Source organism: Theropithecus gelada, chromosome 7a, assembly GCF_003255815.1.
Source record: "Theropithecus gelada isolate Dixy chromosome 7a, Tgel_1.0, whole genome shotgun sequence".
In the NCBI taxonomy this organism is placed as follows: Eukaryota; Metazoa; Chordata; class Mammalia; order Primates; family Cercopithecidae; genus Theropithecus; species Theropithecus gelada.
Window position 1 is genome coordinate 24,005,174 of NC_037674.1, and position 23,953 is coordinate 24,029,126.

The following is a 23,953-nucleotide window of genomic DNA, read 5'->3' on the forward strand; positions in this document are numbered from 1 at the left end:
TGGGTAGCAGAACAAGATTGCATGCCACGGGAAAGGGGTTCATCTATAAAAGATGGGCAAAACACTATTTTGATCATGCACCAAAAATTGAAGGGCATTAATGCTTGTCAGGGGCAAACAAACAAACAAACAAACAAATCTAGATGTTTATTACACCATCTCAAGAACTTTCAAGATGTTTAGAGCTTACTGAAATAAAGCATTTTCAAGCTTTACTTGGAAGATGCATACTCTAAAATCAGTTTCTTGGTCTTCCTTTGCAAACTAAATAATGACTTCACAAAAAGCTAATTAGACTTTCATGTAGCCCCAGTTCCTGCCATTGATGGTGGCAAATAGATCACTCATGATACAACCAACTACATCTTCAAAAATTGGCTTCTGACTCTTAGTGAGTATTGTAGAATTTTGTAGTTATAAAAATATAATGCATATATCACAGCTACCAGAAACCACACCTACTTACATATATATATAGAGAGAGAAAAATCATACGTTCACATACATAATCACATTTAATCTTTACCACAACTTTTGGTAGATTGAAAAACATAGCCACAATATTTCTTATCTTCTTCCATCAAGAAGTAGAGTCTATTTCTCAATTCTTTGAATCTGAGTTGGCTTTGTATTTTTCTTTTACCAGTAGAATATCATAGAAGGAACATTGTATGACTTCCAAAGCTAGGCCTTAAAAAATCTTGCAGCTTCCTCTTTTACCCTATTAGATGTTGCCCTGAGATGGATAGGCCTTCAAGAAGTCCAGGATGAAAGACAATGTGAAGAGAGACAGCCCCAACTCTCTCAGCTACATCAAGACTCTTCCTGAGCCACCAACTAAATGTAGTCACATATGTGAGCCCAGCAGACCAGCACAACTGCCCAGTTAACCCATAGAATAAATAGATCATTGCTTTAAGCCACTTATTTATTAGGGTGGTCTATTATGTAGGAATAGATAAATAATTGAAACCTTATAATGGAAAATAATTTTTCTCAATTTTAGAGATGAATAAACTCACATTTAGAAGAGTTAAGAAACTTGCTCAAATTCATAAAATCAAGAGGAGAGGCAGAGCTATAATTAAAACCAAGCCTTTGACAAATCAAGGAAACTTTTCATGTCATCACTGCTACCTCATCTGTGGCCACAAAATCTCAGTCAAGATCTAAGGTTGATGCAAATGGGAGTCACTTCCAGTATCCACAACACTTCTCTTGTGTCTTCTTGGAAGCTAAGACTTCATCCCTTGAGTTTCACTGCTGCCTGAATCTACATTGCATCTTACTTGAGAGCCTCATTTATTCCATGCTATGGGATCCATGCAAGATTCCAGGATCACCAAGATCACTCCAGGAAATGAAGAGATCAAGAGAGATGCCATAGACAAGTCTCTGCCTCTCTGCTTCAGCTTCTGGTTCCCTCATAACATAGGACAATTTCTTGTACAAAATGGATGCTCCATAAATACTTGCTGAATGAACTTCTTTTCTAGATGGTGATGTGATGGCAACCTTAAAACCTCATGCCATTCTTCCTCATCATTCTCTGGGTTAAAGAAAGGCCTCAACTTTTCCAGCAACTGACAGAGCCCTGGTGTGTGATATTGCCTCATTGTGCCTCAGTTGTCCCATCACTCCCACTCGGGAGAGGATATGAATGAATGAGTCTTAGTTTTAAAGAGCTGAAGGTGGAATTCAGTTGCCTGATTGCTAGCATAGATTGCACATCTATGTATGTGCCATTTCCTTTTTTTTTTATTGTTTAGTTCATTTATTTGTGTAGCCAATTTTGATTAAAAACCAACACTGTGCTGGAAGCTGAGGCTTCACTGGTGTAGGGATGCCATTCCTGCCCCCTAAGAATCACAAGGGGTAGAGCATAGCAGGAGGTCCTTACAGCAACAACTACCATGAACTAAGCCTTTGCTTAGTGCAGGTACGGTGCTAAGTTAGTAATATTCTTCCCATTTTAGAATTTTGTAGTTACAAAAATATAATGCAGGCTTAAGAAAGAACAGTTTAAAATGACATAAATAAACCTTTGTTTTAGGGAAAATTTGCATATGTTTGTGCTTGTGTGTTATACTAAGAATCCTGAGCAATTCCCACTTCAATATAAAATTCTAGTGTTGTGAGGGCAAAAGGTGAGAGTTTAAAAAAAAGGTAAAAATTTATACATGCTAGAAAAAAATGAGAATTGTTTTCATTTTCATGATTCTTCAGAAAATTTATTTATTAGAAATATTTTAATTACTTAACTAAAAGATTTTTTTAAGTAGTTTTTCATAATCCCAACCACCCTCTTTTAGTTTTCTCATTTTGCCTCTCGTCTTTGTCCATATGGTGCATTTTACATAGTTGTAACTCTGGTGGATGTATAGTTTTATCTTCTGCTCAACAGGGAGGAGAATTTGTTCAGCATTTGAGTGTTTAACCTTTGCATTTTGTGGATGGGGTCCCTGGGTGAGGTCTGCCTAGCCATCTTTCTGGCAGAAAGCATGTACAACTGTTGAATTATGTTATTGAAATAACTTTCATTACCTCAATCCCCCAAAGCAAACAGTTGCTCTCCACCCAAAACAAAAGCTCTGGTTCCCAGACTTCATTTCACTTGTGTTTTCCATGAGTTCTGTGACCCACCCTGGTATTCCCTGTCATTTTTTCTACCAGACATAACAGATACCAGCCCAACAGCAGAGGCGAATAAAGTGGAGGCCTGGACAGCAGGAAAGGACGTAACATTTTATCCATCACAAATTAAAAACATTCTCTCTTAGCTCCATTCAACAAGTGTTACCAAACACCAGCCTTGTGTTGCAGACTATGGGAGACGCTACAGAAGCCACCAAAATGTGCCCGTCCTGCAGCCTGCTCTCTCTCAGGAGGGAGAAAACGAGTGCTTATAGCAGAGGTCAGCAAATTTCTATGAAGTGACAGACAGCTAACAAATACTTTAAACTTCGTGAACCGTAAGGCAAAAGAAAACAAATTTCCACACGCATTTTACTGACAAAAATAAAAATTTGTCTATGGACACTGAAACTTGAATTTCATATAATTTTCGTGTGTAATGAAATCTTCTTCGTTTGATCATTTTCAACAATTTAAAAGTGTAATAATAACTATTCATAGCCTGCAGGCCATATAGAAACAGGGGGTGGGGGCAGATTTGCTCTGTGCAGCCGTAGTTTACCAACTTCTGGAGTTAAAGAAAAAGGCCAGCACAGAACCTGGCTTGGGCACGACTCTCCACAGTGGCTGGCACCAAGACAGGGATCCACAGAGGAGAGAGGTGGGGTGGGGTGGGGTGGGGTGGTCCAGTCAGAAGACTTAATGGAAGAAATGGGATTTGAGGATTGCCTTGAAGGGAGGGTAGGATTTGGCTACATGGGGAGAACATTCCAGGCGGAAGTGATGAGCATGAGTCCAAGGCACAGAGGGAGGGAAGATTATGGGCCAAAGGGGACATGCAGGGTGTTTCGCCATCCTTCATGGTGACATACCTCTAGCTCTCCAAGGTTTCTGTGACACACCCTGGGCTATGTGTTTACGAAGAGGAGGGGTATTGTGAGCCTGTAGGAGTCAGTCTTTAAATGACTACGATTAATCATATTATATGAATGTTAATAATATCCATAACCCAAAACTTGTTGAAAACACTAAGATCCATCTGATCTCTGGTTTAAACCTGATGAAAGGCAAACTAGACCTTATTTTTCTCCATCCAGAGATTTTCCACGTTTCATTTGGTCACCTATTTAAATAATTTTTTTAAAGAATGCACTTTTTCTTCAGGATCTTAGTATTTTAATGATACCAGAAAATGCCACCTGCCCTAACCCAAATATTCATGTTGAATCTGAAAGTCTTGATTAAGTTATGAGTAACAAGTAGCTTTGGTTAGTGACTTTTCTGTTTTCCTATATCTGTTTTTGTTTTCACTCTAGATCTGAATTTTCTCTAAAAAGTTAGTAATTAGTGCATACTAGTAATTACTGAATACCTAAAAAAATGTTTTTCCTGGCTGACTTGACCTATTCCCATGATTTCACCCCTTGCTCATGACATACTAATAACTCCCAAATCTGAATCTCCAGCCCAGACATTTCCCTAGAGCTTCAAATTCAGATGTCCAAGTTCCTGCTGGATGCCTCCACCTAGTCCTCCCACAGGCGTTCAGACTCAACTGTGGTAGCAGCCACGACGAAGGCCTCCAAAGATCCCCCTTCTGGGTACTCGTGCCTGGGGTAATCCCCTCCCCTTGAGCATGGCCTGGACCTAGTGATTCTCTTCTAGCAGATAGAGTATGGTAGAGGCCATGGGATGTCACCTCCAATATGAAGTTACACAAAGACTCAGGAGCCTGTCTTGCTTGCCCTTTCTTGCCCTCCTGCCTGCCCACGCTGATGGAAGCCAGCTGTCACATTGTGAGCTGCCCGGCAGGGAGGCCCTGTGCGAGGAACTGACACAGCCAGTGACGGACTAACGCCCATGGTCCAAACCACCCTTGATGAACTGAACTCTGCTATTAATAATAATCACACAAGCAAGCTTGGGAATCTTCAGATGAGACTGCAACCCCAGCCAACACCTTGATTCAGCCATAAGAAACGTTCAGCCCGAGGCATCTAGCTAAGCAGTGCCTCATTTGTGACACAGAAACAATGAGATAACAAATGTGTAGTGTTTGAAGCCACTAAATGTTGAAGTTATTTGTTACACAGAAAGAGATAACTAATATGTCAGCAAACTCCCTAAACTTGTTTCTTCCCCTAAATTCTCTATTTTAATTGTTAGGACCACCATGTTCTCACTCATCTATGCTTGCAAAAGGGTTTATCAAAGGTCCTTCCTTTGTGCTTCTCTCATCCTCAAAATCTTGAACGCTTTTTGTATTTTTCAATCACAATTGGTATGATTTAGTAGTCTTAAAATTTGTTTCCTTCGAGTTCCATCTGGAACTCAAGCCATTTGTGCTACAGCTTGAAATTTCTCAATTTCTGCATGATTCTGCTAGCAACAACATTAATGACATCATACTGGATATCTTTCCACAGATTAAAAAAAAAACTTGGGGAAGTGTCCAGAGTGATAGAATAGGAGAAGGAAGAGTCTGGGAAATGCTGGAAAACTCTGCCCAGAGTTTGAAAATCAACCACATAAATAGGGATGGAACAAGCATGGAATTAGAAGACAGAAGACTATGGTCCTGTCTGGGCTTTGATGCCCATCTGCTGTGGCCTCAGAAAGTCACTTTACTTCTAGGGTCTCCTTTTCCTCTTTAGGAAAATGAGGGAGTTAGATTTCAGTGAAAGGCAGAGCCACAGGTGGGCTGTTTCAGGATAAACCAAGGAGCTTGTTAAACTTCAGATTCCTGCCCCTAACATTCACCCAATGCTGATTCAGTAGGTCTGACGTGGAGTCTAGGAATCTGTATTTTTAAAGTGTCCAGTTCTCTGAAATATAACAAGGTATGGAAATCCATGAATTAGATCCTTTCAAAGAATATTTACAATCCTAGTGCTGTAATTGCAAAGCAGTATTTATTATATGGCAATTCAACTTTGCATGCACATCGTAAAACACACCCCCCAAAAAACAAATTTTAAAGGATAATTTTGTGTGTGTACAGGTGCGTGTGCATATATGTTTTTTCATTTTATTTTCTTCCCAAACCCTAACTGATCTCCTTGCATAGTCACTGGAATACATGAATCTCATTGGGAGAACCACTGGAGACTGTGACAGGTCTATGGGAATTGGGTGAAGAGGGGTACAGAGGTCTAAGACACCAAGGACAAACATCCAAGGTAGCAGGCAAACTCCTTCTACTCGTGGTACGGCTTGGCATCACATGGAATACCGAGAAGTGTAAAGAGTGTGTGTGTGTGTGTGTGTGTGTGTGTGTGTGTGTGTGTGTGTGTAGTTAGCCCTTCTTGTTCTCACCCGAAAGCCCATCTCCATACAGTGTCATATCACAAAGAAACAGAATCTGACTTAATGAGAAAACATCTGACATGACCTTCAGTAAAACGTAACGTTAAGTCATTACTGAAGGACTCTCATGAGATGTGAAGGGAAGATTGTGCCACACCACGCACAGCACAATTTTCTCTCTTTACTATGGAAACCCCATGTCTCCCTCAGACCTTAATTTTCCCATCTCCAAATCTTTCAAATCCACCCCTACACCTGTGCTCGCCATGGTTCTCCTCTCTGCCCCTGGCCTCTGTCCTAAGATTCTTCAGTCTACCCTGCAGGCCCACCAGCCCCTTATTAGGTAGAGTTATTTCCCCTTCTCTCAGCTTCTCCCATTTGCTCAGCCTGGGATTTGCTTTCAGTTGAAAGGGAACACAGGATCACAGTTAATGTCTAGTATATTTTTAACTCTGTACACCAAAAAATAAAAAAACAAAAAAAGGAAACTAACAATGTAAGGCAATAAGTACTAACCCGATAGAGAATGGGAGTTCTAGATGTTCAGAGGAGAGGAAGAGACCTCTATGCAACAGTGACCAGAAAAGTTTTCATGGAGAAAAGAGGAGATAAGCTGAGGGTGGAAAACTTGGGAAAAAATCCTTTACAAGTGAACAGTAGAGCCCTCCTGTCGTATTGGAGGAGAAACTCTTGTACAAGGAAAGACCAAATATAGGAAAGTATGCAACCTGCTTAGAAGAATGGACAAAACTGGGTGGACTGTATAAAGAAGAAAAAGAGAAAGAGAAGATTAGAAAGTGGATTGGGACCAGAAGATTGAGGATTGTGAAGAAATGCACATTATTATAGAATGTAAAGCATGGGAATGACATGATTTAGAAAATTAATTTTTTGTTACCACGCAAGAAGAACTGAAAAACAGAAATCATTTAAGAAAGGAGATCAGGAGGCTAAGGCAGCAGCTGGGTCTTGGTGATGAGCACGTGCTCCAAAGATGTGTCAGTACACATGAAAATGAATAGAAAATTATAGAGTCATTTCATGATAGAATCATTACAGCTGAATGAATGATTGAATATGAAAAGCAATGGAGAGAGGCAAGCCAAAGATAACACTGAGACTTGAAATTGGTTGGCCAGAGAATGAACAGAACTAAGGAATTGAGGAGGAGAAAGATGAGAATGGGGAAGAGAGAAGATGATGAGCTTGGTGTTTGTTACATGTGGCAGTTCTGAAGGCAACCCAGCCAAGGTGAAGTAGCCAGAAGGCAGAGGTTTTGGAGCAATTTTTGCCAGTCAGTAAGGAGATGCAGCAGTTTTGAAGAGATGGGATTCAGACTTGTGAGCATCTGTAAGAAATTAAATTTACCAGCTAATTAAAATTGCATTTTCCTATAGTTTAGACTTTTGATTCCTAATAAACCTGCAAATTGACCTGGAAGGGATAATCCTCTTGATAGCCAGCATTTGTTCTTTGAGTTTCAGATATATTCTTGGAAACAGAATCTCATGGCAAGAAGGGTAGGAATCTTGTGTAATTAAAGAGGAAAGGAGGGACACCCTCTAAATATCAGAAACAGACTCTGCTCCTGGCAAACATGAGGAGCAAAAAAGACCTACATGTCTCCATTTGGAGTGATAGTCAGAATTTTGGGAGGTGATAAAGAAACTACATTCATGTAATACATTCATGTCTGGATAATTTGTGAATAATAAATATTATTAGTGCATGTAGACACTCAAATGATTATCAATTAAAGAAAGCTTTGCAAGATGGTTTTGTTTCCAAGAGAGAATTTTTTTGTTTAAAACCTATCTAAAACACACAATAATAAATTTACATTTCCAGAGATAAATATTCAGCTCTTGACTTAGGATTTGAGAATACATTTGAATTACTTTCTTGATCAGGAACCAAGAAGTATATTTCATATTTATTGAGCAAAAATAAATATCCACTTTCATTAGTCTGAGTGCCCATCAGCATGAGATAATCAACATAAATACATAAGGTTGATACCGTTAGCTGGGCTGACTTGTCCTTGTTTCTAGGATGCACATAACTATTTTCCTAGGCCCCTACAGACCCAGGGAACCCAGGTTGCTCAGCACTGGTTGGGGCCCTTTCCACATTCATTTCTCTGCCTCTTGGCCCTCACCAAGCCCAATTCCATATTGTCACCGCAAATCTCTTTCTATTTAATACCCTGCTTTTGCTCAAACTTTATCTCACATTCAAAATGTGTTTTCCCTTACAAAGTGGATAATGCTGTTCTCTGCCAAGCTCTCCTCTTCTGTGCCGACGCACACAGCCCCCAGTTGCTGGGAATGTTAACTGCTAACAGCTCACAGCTGTATCCCTCTTTGAGCTTTGCTATTGGCCTCAGAAAACTACTAGCTCAAGGTGATGCCCTCTTCTAGGGTGTGGCCCAGCATTTCCAACATTCCTAAAAGTCTGTTATGGATAATATAAGTTCAACACTCTTCAAGATGAAAGGAGAGGAGACAAATGACCCATTTCAAAATAAAAGAGAAGACATTGTTAAAAGCCCCACAGACATTACAGGGTCAAGGAAATATTAAGAACAACTTTGTGTCAATGAATTTGGAAAATTAAATGAAATACAAAAATGTCTTGAAAGATATAAATTACCAAACTGATGCAAAAGAATAGAAATAGGACTGAAGATGCCTTTAAAGATATTAAATTCATAATTTAAAATATCTCCACAAGGAAACTACTGGGTATGAATAGCTTCACTGATATAGTTTATCAAGCATTTATGGAGGATATAAGAACATTCCTACAAAAACTTAACCAGAAAATAGAAGCAGAGCAAACACTTCCCAATCATTTTATTAGCCTACCATTATTCTGAAAAAACCAAGCAAGGGCATTACAGGAAAAGAAAGAACAGATCAATAACCCTCAGAATTATGGGGCAATAATCTTTAAACAATTTTTAGCAAATCAGAATCAGCAATATACGGAAGGGAAAATGCATTATGAACAAGCAGAGTTTATCCTAGGAATCAAAGGGATTTTCTTTTAACATTCAAAAATCAATGTAACTCACCATACTAATGGGTAAAAAGAGAAAAACAAAATATGGAGAAAGCATTTGAGAAATTAAACACCAAATTGTAATAACAAACGTTCAGCAACCTAGGAATAAAAGGGAACATCCTGATAAAGAACATCTATGGAGAAAAGACACTAACATCACTTTCAGTGGTGAAAGACCAAATGTTTTCACCTTTAGTCAGGAAGAAGGGAAGAATCTCTGATACTGCCACTGAATTTAACACTGCACTAAATGTCGTAGCAAGAAAAAGAAATGAAAGGTATATATATTGGAGAGGGAGAAGTCAAATTGCCACAGACAAAACAGCTATTTATATAGAGTGCACTAACAATAGACAAAAAAAAAGGTGACTAGAACTAGAAAGTAAATTCAGCAATGACATAGGACACAAGGTCATTATACAAAAATCCAATACCATTCTACATATTAGCAAAAGAAGAGTGAAATAGATTTTTTAAAGAACACTTTAAAAACAATGCCATTTGTTATTTCACTTTTAGTCTGACTAATTAGGTTCCTGCTAGATAAACTCTTCTACAAATAACAATAAGCTAGAAAAAATACAAAAACAAAATGAACAATAACTACAACAACATAATTATCTAAAGGTCTAGAGTGTGAATAAAGGCAGGCTGATTCTGGAGAGGAGTTGATACCCAGAGGAAGGAAATGGCACAGGGTGAATTTTCTATTTCTTATGACTTTTGGTCTGAAGACAGGCTGCAACTAGCACGGTACAGGGTGACTAAAATTTTGAGAGAAAATCCATAGTCTTTCTGGACTGAAGAAAGAGAGTACAGAGTTCAGGGCAACCCAGCTGATGGAAAGTAAGGGGAGAATCCCAAAAAGGAGAGAATCAAAGAGGGGAAACAACAAATTTTGTGTGTGCATGCTTTTCAAATGTCTGCCTGGCCTGTGAATATTCACAGATGGACAGACTGTATCCAACCCAGTAAAGGCTATAAGAACTGAACTGCAGTTTGAGCTACTGTCCAAGAGATAGAGTTCATAGTCTGTTGTATTCTTAACTTTGAATACAACAAAGTTAATTGCCCATTAAACAAAACAAAACCAAATCACAACTCTATTTGAAGAAGTACAACAAAATCTAGAGTCTTCGCTATTAAACATTCATAATATCCAGGATACAACTCCTAGCATTCAAAATACAAAGAAACAATAAAATGTGAGCAATTTTCCAGAGAAAAGACAATCAAGAGATAGAAACTCCAAGATGACCCACATATTGGAATTATCAGAAAAGAAGTTTTAAGGCAGGTATCATAATTCTGATCAATTAAACAAAATGTGGTACATATACACCATAGAATACTACATAGCCAAATACCACATATTCTCACTTATAAGTGGGAGCTAAACATTGGGTACTCATGGAAATAAAGATGGCAACAATAGAAACTGGGGACTACTAGAGAGGGGAGGGAGAGATGGGGGAAGGGGTAAAAACTAACTGTTAGGTACCACACTCAGTACCTGGGTAATGGGATCATTCGTACCCCAAACCTCGGCATCATGCCATATACCCAGGTAACAAACCTGCACGTGTACCTTCTGAACCTAAAATAAAAGTTGAAAAGTAAAAATAAAAATAATTGTGCTGAATGAAGCAAAGGAAAATATGCTCATAAGGAATGAAAGGGCAGAGGAATAGCAGTGAAACAGAAAGTAAAAAAGAACTAATGAGAAATCTGAAATTAAAAATATATTGGATGAGCTAAACATTAGAAGTGAGATCATATTGAAAATAGTCAGGGAGCTTGAATATCAATCAATAGAAATTATCCAATATGAAGAACACAAAGAAAAAGGGCAAAAGACTTAAAAACAATTAACAGAGCTTCAAGGACTTCTGAGACCATATCAAAAGATCTATCATACAAGCATCTGAGGTTAGAGAAGAAAAGAAAGAAACAGACAGCAGAAAGCATAGTTTTTGAATAACTATGACCAAAAATGTTGCTATATTTACAGACTGAGGATGCTCAGCAAACTGGGGAAGAATATAAAAAAGACTATGTTTAGGCTGCTAAAAAACACAGATAAGGAGAAAATATTGAAAGGAGCCAAAGAAACGACATATTACATACAGGGGAACAATTATGCAAATTAATATTGACTTCTGATCAGAAACAGCAGAGGTGAGGGAACAGTGGAATAATATCTTTAGAGTGTGGAAACAAACAAACAAAAATTGTCGGCCCCAAATTCTCTACCCAGCAAAAATATCCTCCAAAATGAAGGCCAAACAAAGGCATATTCATTCTAAAAAATGTCACTTTAAATTTGAAATACTTAGAAATAAATTTAATAAAATATATGCAAGACTCATATAAGAATTATAAAATATTCCTAAAAGAAATTAAAGAAGATCTAAATAAATGGAAAGATGTAATAGTTTATAGATCAAAAGGCTCAATGTTGTTAAGAAATAAATTCTTCCTAAATGAGCCTATAAACATAATCTCAATTAAACCAGTATACCTTTATGCAGACATTAAAAAAACTGATTCAAATTTTATAGGGAAAATATAAAGGAACTAGAATAGCCAAAACAATGTTCTGTCTTATAATTCTATCAATTACTGAAAGTAGGGTATTAAAGTCTCCAACTATAATTGTGGATTTGTCTAGCTCTCCTTTCAACCTAGTGGTGACTACAGATGCCTCACACTGCCTTGTTAATTCTTGTTGCTTCCGAGTGAGCATGGAGGCCCATTTCAGCACAGGACCCTGCAGATGGTACCCTGGCAGAAGAGTCCAAACACCCTTCACTTCCAAGAGAATCAGAGCACCCTTCCCTTTCATTAGGTAGAGAAGGAACAATCAGCTTCCACCTCAGCCCTGCTGATACCACTCAGTTGGGGAATCAGAGCACTCAAGTCTGTCTTTGTGGGCTGGAGGAGGAGGCTGCAATTTTTCCATTGGCATTTGAACAGAGTTTGGCAGATTTTGAATTTGCCAAAACAATTGTGTTTTGTTGTTAGGCCACTCTTTTCCCCATTATTTGATGGCAGAGAGCAGGTTTTTTGTTGTTGTTGTTGTTGTTGTTGTTTTTAGAGTTTGTGTGTGTGTGTAAGGAAACCTGGGAGGCTGAGGCAGGAGGATCGTTTGAGGCCAGGAGTTCAAGACCAACCTGGGCAACATAGTGAGACCTCATCTCTACAAAAAAATAAACAATTAGCCAGGTGTGGCCACATGCACCTGTAGTCTCAACTGCTCGGGAGGGTGAGGCAGGAGAATTGCTTGAGCCCAGGAGTTTGAAGCTCACTAGCTATGATCACATTAGTGCCTGAGCAACAGAGTGAGAGACTCTGTCTCAAAAAAAAAAAAAATTGACTATAATATATATATCTGACATAGGACTTACATCAGAATACATAAAGAACTCTTACAACTCAGTAAGAAAAACCAATTTTAGAAAAATGTACAAAATATTTAAGTTTTGCATAAAAAGATACATAGATGGCATATGGAAAGATGTTCAACATTATTAGTTATCAGGGAAATGCAAATTAAAAACATAATGAGATAACCACACCCTGGAGAAACCAATTCATTTTATTGATAAGTAGCATATCATACAGGACTGGTACAGCAGCCAATATGAAACTGCAACTTTCAAGAGCAAGAAGGTCCTGAAGTTGCAAGGAATATTGCAGAAATCTCCAAAGACAATCTCTGTTCCCAATGCCACATACTCCATCCTTTGGCCATTCTGTACAGGTTGCTAGTGATGGAGATGTACGCAATCCAGCAGCTGAATATGGACAAGAAATTAACCGCACTTTAGGATTTCTCTATCTGAAGGATATCAGAACATAACGTCCCTTTCACATCACCCAGCTCTGTCAGTCTTCCTGAGAACCAATAAGTAAATAAACATGTAAAAGAAACTATGTTTCATGTGTAAAAATGTAAGCCTGAGTAAGCAGGATAATTATTTGTGTTGTCCTCTCCCTGGGTCCACCTTGCTAGCACTGCAGGGCACTTTCCCACAACATGAAAAGTAAGAGGATGTTGTCACATGGTGAGCAACAAGGCCCAAGAAAAGAAAGTTTTTCAAAACTTCTTTCCCTGCTCATCACCTCAGTCCTCCAATCCTTTTCCCAGCTTTTGGAGTCCCCAAATTCTACAAATAGAGATTCGCTTATTTGTAACAATTTTTAAAGGGAAGTAATACAGTAAGCATTCATAAATGCTTTTCTTGTACGAGGGCGTAGATTCGGTTCCTTTGCTGAGGTCAGATTTTGACAAGGGATCCTTGGTTGAAACATCACACGTAGGGAGAGCTGGAGAAAGAGGGAAGGCGCCAAAGTCTATGGATATGGAAGACTGGACATATGGAAGATAAACGTTGAGGACTTCACTGAATGTCAGTCCACACTTAAACTTTAAAAACTTTCATAAAAATGTGATTTTTAAACAGCATAATTGTTAAATAATTTATACAAATATTAGAAGATTATAAAAGTGTTCTGCCCTGCCACAGTTTCCCATCTTGGATAAATTACTTCTTTGTGAACCAGTTTTTCCCACATGTGAAATGAAGACATCACTTGCTTATTTCCAAGGTCATTCCTAGGGGAGGGTGAAACTTGAAAGTCAATCATGGTAGTATGGCCTCACTCTAAATATTCTGACATAAATGAAACCTAACTCAAATAAATGTCAAGAATAGCTTTGAAGGAGACAGGCCATCTCGGAAAGGCAACCTACGGTCTCAGGAAAACACATAAGATGATCTTGCCCATCTTGTACTTCTCATGGTGTTATCTGAAGGGAAACATGTAGGCTGATCCTAGTGTAGCTGCGCTTGTCATCAAAGCAAGTCTGCAGCTCCCCCTCCACTCTCTCCATATTGTCCCCAGGTCATTGCCGCACCCCAGGTTCTGAGTTACTTTGCTCCTCACCTGAGTTCCCCAGTATTCTAGGTTATTACCTTAATCGCCTATATCTCAAAAATAGATTTTTAACCAAAACAAACGGCAATATAAAACTTAATAAGAAATAGCTGAAGATTTTTCAGAAAAGGTATCTTTATCAACTCTAGAAGTTACTATCATCTGGAGCTGGAGTGAAAATAACTTAGTTGAAAACTGAATCGAAAATGCGAAAAATCAACATGAGAACCTATTTCATGATACAAAAGGAGGACGTGAAGAGAGAGAAGATAACAGTCAGGGAGGGTAGGAAATGCAGATGCATGCACAAAACTTGTAAGGGTCCCTAAGGGAGAAATGAGGAAAACTGGTACTGAAGCATCAGCCAAAAGTACCCCTGAGGAAAGTTATCCTAAGCTGAGTAAAGGGGGGAATGAGCAAATAAAAAAAAATTGCTGTCTTCTAGGCCAAATAAATGTTTAAAAAGAGGCTTACATCTGACTTAGAGAATGAGCTATCAACAAATAACTACGAGAGAACGTGAAGAAAATATATCTTGGTCAAAGTTTCTCAGAAACACGCCCTAAGACAAAAAAAACCTACCTGTGAGCACTTTCCTGGGGAATGTGATCCCAGCGGGCAGGTGTGAAGGGTAGGGATGAGGTAGGGTGTAGGATGAGGTGTTAGTTATCTATTACTGCATGATAAATGCCACATTCCATTCCAAAACTTAGCCACTTAAAACAACATGCATGTCATTATCTCACAGTTTCTGTGGGTCAGGAATCCAAGAGCCACTTAGCTGAACGCCTCTCACTTGGGGTCTGTCACAAGGCTGCAATCACGTATCTGCTGGGGCCGCAGTCATCTCAAGGCTGGACTGGGGCATCTGCTCCCCACCTCACTCATGTGGATGTTGGCAGTGTTCATATCCTCGCTGCCTGTTGAAGGCGTCAGTTCCTTGCCATATGGGCCTCTTCTCAGGGATACTCACAAAATGGCAGATCGCTTTCATGAGAACAAGGGCTTCCAGAGAGACAGAGAGAGAGAGAGAGAGAGCAAGATGAAAGCCAGTGCTTTTATAACCTATTGTCAGAAGTGACATTCCATCAGTGTTTCTGAATGGTATTCTGTTTTTAGAAGAAGTTACTAGGTCCAGCCCACACTCGAAGGCAGGGAATTATTCAAGGGCATGAGTATCATGAGCCCGGACATTGGGGATCATTTTGGAGCTGCCTACCACAGGAGGGTGGGGAGCACAGTGCAGGGAGAGAGGAAGTACCAATATAAAATGGGTTAGCAAGTGCACTAATATCCCTGAGAAATACTTCTCAGAACTGTTTATCCAGAAACAGAAAGGAAGGAACATTTGTTTATTAAAGTGTTGCCCCAGAAAGCATGAATTCATTGATTCGTCCAAGTTGTGCAAACACAGGCTCAGAGTGGGATTTCATAGGAAGTCTCTGTGCAGCATGTGAAAAGCTCTTGAAGTAGCCATGACACCACCCTAATGTGGATGGCCTTGAGAGAGTCTGTAACCCTGCACCTGTAGGAGGTTGGAAGGAGTCTGTATAGAGCTGGTTGCCACGTAAGTGAGAAAGGAAGATCAGAGCTGCCTGATAGGAGTCTGAACTCTAAATATTGAAGTGATGGAAACTGAGTCTTCTGAGGGGCCAGCACGGTCAAATTTCCAAATGTCTATTATTTATAAATGATCACATCCTAGTCCCCCAACATTTTCCATGACAACAGTGGCTTCAATAACCACAGGAGAGACAAGACATAAATCTACATGTTTTATTCAGCAATTAGGCAAACATTATCATCATTCACTTAATCAAACTCTTCTTGGCCTTGATCTAATATTACTTCTTTACCCTGTCTTCAAAAGCAATAAGCTTCTTCTTGTTTAATTTTTACCTGGAAATTTATATTATATCAAGAGGTCTCATAGACTCCAAAAATTCAATACCTGGAAGGAACCCTAATGAGTCACTTAATTTAACTTCCTCTCTCCAGACAAAACTATCCCTCAACCATCCAACTGTGTTCATAGTATAGATCTAGATCTAGATAGATGTACAGATATATGCCTACATATATTCCTCTCTCTTTCTCTTTCTCTCTCTCTCTCTTCACCTCTATATCTCTAGAGAAAGAGAGAAAGGGAGGAAGACACACACACACAAATATATATATATATATATATACACACACACACACACACACACACACACACACACACACACAGAGAAATTATTTGCTGATGTTGCACCAAGAATAACCTCTTTGAAATAGATTGGATGAGCCAGGTGCGGTGGCTCATGCCTGTAATCCCAGCACTGTGGGAGGCCGAAGTGGGCGGATCACGAGGTCAAGAGATTGACACCATCCTGGTCAACATGGTGAAACCCCGTCACTACTAAAAATAAAAATAAAAAATTAGCTGGGCATAGTGGCGCATGCTGGTAGTCCCAGCTAGCCAGGAGGCTGAGGCAGGAGAATCGCCTGAACCCGGGAGGCGGAGGTTGCAGTGAGCTGAGATTGTGCCACTGCACTCCAGCCTGGCGATGGAATGAGACTCTGTCTCAAGAAAAAAAAAAGAAAGAAATAGATTGGACATTTTTTGTAATTCTTTTGGAAAAAAATAAGCTCAACAGATAAATTTAAGAATTAGGCAAGATGAATTTGTTACAAATTGTTATGGGAAATTGTCTTAAAATCATTATTAGAAATCTTACATCTTTATCTCAAAAGATGTGGGCAAGAGAAGCAGGAAAAGCAATTAGGAGGCTCTTGGAGTGGTCCAGGTGAGAGACGATGGTGCCTGCACTAGAGTAACACTGATGGAGATAGAGGACAGGACACAGTCAGGGTATTCTTGGAGATAACAAACAAAAACAAAAACAGTGGAACGTGCTGATGGATTGGATGTGTGGGACCAGGGAAAGAAGTCAAGGATGAGTTCTAGCATGGAATGGCCAGACACCTGGTATCTGCTTCAGAATAACCCAGGTGGAGGGATGTGGGTGGTGGTGGAGGATAAGTGAATTTGCCAAAGTTGATCGCTGTTGAAGCTGAGTGATGGGTGCATGGGTTTCACTTTGCTATTTTGTCACTTTTCTTTATGCTTTAAGTTGTCCACAATAAAAATGTCTTAAAATGCCAACATACCTTTACTTTTCATTTTAACTCCAGAAACCAAACTAAGAAAACAACCAGAGCTACCAACAAGATTTTTGTATACAGATATTCACAGCAGTATTATTTATTATATTGAAATATTAGAAATAATCTTTTTGACTAACAGAAAGGCAACAGTTGAATACACGGTGATATAGTTATATGACATTCCTATTGAAATATCATGTCTTGGAAAAATATTAATGATTTGGGAAAATGTGCATGATACAATGGTAAGTAAAAAAGAAGCAGGAAACAAATCATATACAGGAAATGAATATCAAAAGAAAAATACAAAAAAATACATCAAAATGTTATCATTGTGAAAAGATTATCGGTGGTTTTTATTTTCTCATTATATTATATATAATTTACGACAAAGGTTATGCATTAGAAATAAGTAAACATTATTTTAAAGGGCAGAAGAAAAATGATTTATTGAAATTCATCTTTCCTAAGCATGCCAATTAAAATTACAAGTGACTTTCTTTCATTTTGAAACAATTTATTGACTACCTATTCTTTGCAAAGCACTGTTCTATAGTTATTCTGTATTCTTTGCTAGGCAAAATAATTCACATTTCAGATTAGTTAAAAAGAAAGGAGGTAAGGTTGGAGAGAGCAAAAAGAAAGGAATTTGGTGTTCAGGGAGCTCAGGGGAACTTTCTAGCAAGATAATGTGCCCAGTTTGGGAAAACTCAAGTTTAATAGAGTTAATGAAAATTCTCCACCCATTTCCTTTATTGCTGCCGCCTCAATATGGTCTCAAAACCACAGACAAAATATTTCATATGTCCCTTTTCTATGAATTCTAACTTCATTATGAAAACTAGAAGAAAAGTAAATATTGTTCAATGACAGCTGCTACAAAAATGTGTCAGCATTACTTACAAAACCCTGGGAGGCAGAGATATAACCTTTTCTGGAAAAAATTGGAAAAACTGAGTAAACATTATAAGAATTTGTCATAAAAGTGCAGAAATTACAACCCAAGCTGTTGAACTCTTCCTAGTTTTCCTTTCCTTTGCTTTCTTCTGAGAAGGCTGAGGGCTTCCTAGACCCTGAGACTCAATAACTGTGTAGCAGGCTTGGCCCAGATGAATACAGGACATGCATAAGCCATTTGTATTCTGTGAATACAACCACCCTGCACTGAAAAGATGATGGAGGCCGAGGCACATGATACACTTCTCCTCTGTGCCCTGCCAGGTTCTGGCCTGATCTTCCTCTAACATAGTGCAGATCCCAAATGGCTAGAAATTTCAATATGCCCATTGGATTGGTAAAGATAATCAGCTTTATTCTCTTCTGTAGGATTGTCTCTTATGTATGGATCCTCCTGAATTGAAAGGAGTATAACTTTTGCTCTGCAGTGAAGCAAGACAGAGTCTTGACACTAGGAAAGCCAATGATGAATTAAAATGGTAACTGACCCATATACAATAATTCATAGTTCATAAGTCTGTTCCATATGGAAAGGAATGCCTTTTGTAACAGTTATGAAATTGTTCCAAGGCAATGTTAAAAAGCACAAAGTATATAAATTCAAACTAAAAGTACAGATATCCAAAGAATAGCAAGTTAAAGTTAAAATTTTATTATTTACTGCAGTAAGATATTCAATTTTTTTTTGTTTGTTTTTTGTTAGAGGGACTCTTCCTTTGTTGCCCAGGCTGGAGTGCAGTGGCACAATCTCAGCTCACTGGGACCTCTACTTACCAGGTTCAAGTGATTCTAGTGCCTCAGTCTTCTGAGTAGCGGGGACTACAGGCACGCCACCACTACGCCCAGCTGAGTTTTGTATTTTTATTAGAGACAGGGTTTCACCATGTTGGCCAGGCTGCTCTGGAACTCCTGGCCTCAAGCAACCCACCCACTTTGGCCTCCCAAAGTGCTGGGATTACAAGCGTGAGCTACCCACCCAGCCATGGGTATTCGAATATTTAGACTGACTTCTGATTTCTGATGTTTGTATATTTGGGGACAAGAACTAGAAACAGTTTATAAAACAAGTTAATTAGACTTGGATGGCTCTGATATCTAGTGGGACACTCATGGTATATTTTTCAGTATCTCACATTGACACATGATGATTACCATATATGAGGTAATGCTATACAATCCATGATGTGCATGAATTAAGAGAGAAACGTGCAGCACACAATCACTTGAGATGCAGGTTTTTCACAGTTAATTGATATCCTGAAAGAAACAGATTTTTAGCTCATTGAATTTGAAGTTGCATATATTGCTAAAGAATAAACAACCACATTCTCATTTCTCCTGGGCAAATTATTTTCCATGTTGACAGGCATAAAATGACTTTTAAAAAAGGTAAATGTCTGTCAAACCTTAGCTCTCCGCAGAAAAACACGTTTATTGAAGATGAGAGAACCTCTCTAATAGTCTATTTAAATTATTTTTTCTCCCTTGAGATCAGATTATTAGGAGAAAAAAAAAAAAGAGCCAGGCTCTTAATTAACAATTTCAAACGAATATAAAAGATGTGGTCATGAACACCAGAATAAACCTTGTACCCAAAAATGTGTAATATATCTGCGTACATAAATATGGATTCTCAAAGATGGGATAAGCATGGTTAGTAATATACTGTATATATTTTTCCCCTTAATAAAAAGCTCTTTTTATTTATCTTTGACACAGTAGAGTTGTGAGGGAATGATGAAGTGAAATAACATCATATATGATGGTGGGATATGGAGTAGGGGAAGAGTTTACCTAAATACAACCAATAATGAGCCAAAAAAAAAAAAAAAAAACCAAAACGTAGGTACAAAATAGTAGAGTACAGTTTTATGTAGTATAGTAGAATATGGTATAGTGTAGTACAATATAGTATATATATTACAGTATAATCTATGGCCCAAGGAACTTAGGATTCATTTGGCGAGATTATGAATACATCAAATCCTTAAAGACTAAGGGGATTGGTTGCTGAACAGTATGATGCAACTGAAGCTCTATCAAAGCTCACAGGAAGGGAGTTCTGTGAAGGAGGTAGCACTAGAGTTCTGTTGCAAATAAGAGGTGTGTGAGCTATTTAGGCTAAAGGAAAAAGATTATGTTGCCCAGATTGAGGAGGAAAAGTGTGAACACAAACTAAATGAGCGTTATGCATTTGAGGGATGTTAAGAGACCCACCTTAATATTAAGAGCAGCGAGACCATGTTGAGAAAAAGGGGAAGAGCTGCTGGATTGGTTGGTATAGGCGAGTCACACCATGAAGCACTTCAGAAATCTGGCAAGGGATTTATGTTAGATACGAGCAGCCAGTGGTGGGATGAAAGCAACGGGTGGGATGAAAGGAACATTCACCTGGGGTCCACCTGCAGGACAGATTGGAACAGGGGATCCTGGGGCAGGAGAGCTTCCCCGGGAGGCTGATGCACTAATCCAAGAACGAGCTGGAAAGGATCTGAGGGAGGCAGTGAGAACAGAGACAGGGACACACACAAGGAACAAGATGAAAGAAGTCAGTAGATTAGCTGACTATCAGAGTCGCAACAAGTGACTCAAGACAAGGTTTCAAATGGAACATAAAAAACTAGAGGAAAAAAAAAAAACCTGGTGTTGACAACACTGATATTAGAACTAGGAAAGACAGTTGGTTGTGGAGAGACCAGTTAATTTTTACACATCTTGAGTTTTCACATGGACATCCAAGAAGTGTCTTGAAACTTGAGATATAAACCAGGGGTTTTAAAAGCTCATTTTGGCATTCAGAAATCTAGGGTGGGAACTGACGTTGTAATAATTAAGCTGTATGCTCTCCAGTGGTTGAAAGATGGCAGGAAGAAAAAGAGCCACAGAAAGTGAAAAATTGTATTTTTGCTCCTCACAGTCACTGTGGATGTAAGAAGAAAAGTGAGTGAAGGGAAAGCGTATTAGACCCTTAGTATCTCTTAAAAATGCCATTGAAAAGGGTGCCAAATAGCTAAGAAGATGATCATAAAACTTTAAACCTCTTTAGTAGCTACACAGAATAACCCACCTATTACATAGATAGAATATAAGCTCCATGAAGGCAAGATTTAAAAATGTATTCATTCATGTATTCCAAGCACTTGAATAATTTCCAGTGCATAGTAGCCACTCAATAAATACTGGTTGAAAGAATAAACAAATGAATGAATGAACAGATGAGGAATATAGGCATCATGGAATTGATGTTTTTTTCACTCAGGCCCTACAGGTTCTTTGATAAGGCAAACTACATAGCAATTCACATTTCTACCACAGAAAAACATGAGGCAAAATCCCCCTAGATTGAGGCTGGTGTTCTACAAGCAGGGATGTAGCAGGGTTGGAGAAGGACCTGGACTTTGTGGAGAAGGGTGAAGGCTCCCCGGGATATTTAAAGTCATTGCCTTTTCTAACTCTTCCGTTATTGATAACACGCTACGTGAAGAAAGCCCGGCACAGCCAGGGTGATCTCATTCTTACTAAAATTCCCTGAAGCATGCATAGTCATTGTTTCAGTCAAGGCCAACCAAATATCTGCAGCCAACATTACTCCTCCCAGCACTGAGCTTCAGCTTGAGTCCACTGGGACACTGCCATCCCAGAAACATGGTGTTCCAGCCTCACATACTTTTGGCATGTGTGATGCTGGGGTCTCCCTGAAAGGGTGCTGTTTTAACTACAAGAGGCCCTTTATTCCTAACCCTGAAAGGGTTTATCCTCTTGATCACGCTGGGTGGTTTTCTACAAGTTGTATTTAATAAGCTGAGGCTGTCTTTAGTCAGACTTTGGCCTCTCTGGGTTGATGACTAAACTTTTGTGATTTCTTACTCCCCTCTGGTTTGAGGGGTGGTGTTTCTGCCAGAAGGGGACAAAGTTAGTCCAAAGGTTCTCTTTTCCCATCAAGAATCCTGTTTGCTCTCTAAAAATCTGAAAGGAGAAGATTCAGGATCAGAGACTTTGAAGGTTAGAAGAGACCTAAGAGATCTTCTGGTCCAGAGTCCTAAGCTCATGTGAACAGGCTGGGCAAACAACACAGATGGGTTACATGGGAGTGATAGGGTCTGTATCAAACAGGAGAGTTGATGCCCCAACGTGCCCAAGGGCTCACGTTGAAGGACTTTACAGCCCTGTGCTGGCCGGATAAAGCACAACTATGCACTGATGAGACACCTTAGCCAACACAGTTGCTTCATTTTACAGTTGCGGTATCTGAGACCCAGGCGAGGAGTGAGAGTACTTTGCAATAGAAAGAACACTGAACTGGAAATAATGAGACCTGAGGTTCTAGACCTGATGCTCCACGCAACAAATGACCTTGGATTGAGGTTGACTTCTCAGAATCTCATTTCCTTTTCTGGACATCAAGTAGGAAAATGAGTAATTTCCCTAAGGTGTTTTGTGCTCTAAAATTCCAGGACTTCCCAAGGTCACCCAACCAATTAGTGGTGGATCCCTAACTGGAGCCCACGTCCCCTGATAGAATTTTCTTTTTACTAAAGTGAACTGTTTGCCAAGACAAGGCAGAAGAAGGAAACTGCAGAAACACCTGGAAGTCAATCTTTCCTTCTTAGGAGATGTTCTCACTGCTTGGGCAAGCTGTGAAAACCAAGGGGGAGGGGTAACTGGGACACCTTGGAGTCACATGTGGGACTTTTCTTTTCATCCTCACATGTCTGTGGAGTGCCCATGAACCCCAAAGCAGGACTTCTGAAGATGGGGTCTCAGAAGTTCTGAGCATTTTTGCTTCTTCCCACTGAGTACGAGTCAGGTAACACCAAAAGGAGGATCCAACTGGGAAGAGATACTGGATTGCTTTGTTTCATTTTTTGTTTTTGTTTAGACGTTCTTTTCTGTGGAAAAGTGGAGAACTAAAGGGCTATTTATGAGCCTCTGCAGCAGCCCAAGATACATTCTCATTCCAGGGTTCTCACTTTAACTATCTCATCTTATCCTCATAATGATGCTACTCTAAGTAAAGCCGGTAAAGCCGGTATGTGTGTCCTGGTCTACCTCCCCAGTCTTTCTTAGAGCAACTTGCCTTCTAACTAAAATTTTCCCACTACACGGGAATATTCTGTTCCTCAAAGTATCAAATTCATTCCCATGTCATGACTTTGTGTTTGCTGCTACCTCACCCTCAAATGTCTTTCTCATCCCCTCCCCCAGGTCACTACATGGACAGTCTTCCTTCAGGTCTCAGCCAAACTGTAAAAAGGAGATGATTTCTCTGTCTCAAGTGCCCCACAAAAACCACCAATCACTATCACATTTCTTGGTTTTATTTTATTTTGTGTGTGGTGCAACATATAAGTAGAATTATCTTCTGTATTTACTTTTTATTTTCTATATAACTCCTTTAAACATGATTTTGATGAGAGCCAGGGCCCCTGTCTCCTTCACCATCATATTCCCAGTACACAGAACAGTGCCTAGTCCATAGTGAGTTAGAATAACTATTTGATGAATAAATAAGTGATTGCTGAAGTTTCCACAGCTAATTAGTGGAGAAGCTAGACTGTACCAAGATCATCCTATTCGCAGTTCTTTCTCCTAAACTACCGAGCCTCAGAGCAATGACTGTGTCAATGCACTGTCTAAGGAAGAAAGTACTAGGTCTGGACTTCAGGACAGCATGGGTTAGAAGAAAGAGCCAGTTGACCCAACTCTAGTCCAAGTTCTGCCATGAAACCTTGGCCAAATCATGCAAAGCTAATTTTAGACAAGATCTTAGAGATCACCTAGTCTGAAGGCCTTGAACATGTTTATAGAATCAGAAGACTTTATTCAAACACAACCCTAACATGTAAATAAAATAAAGAAGTGCTACTCTGCTAAAAGCAGAGGAGAGCCCAGAACCCGC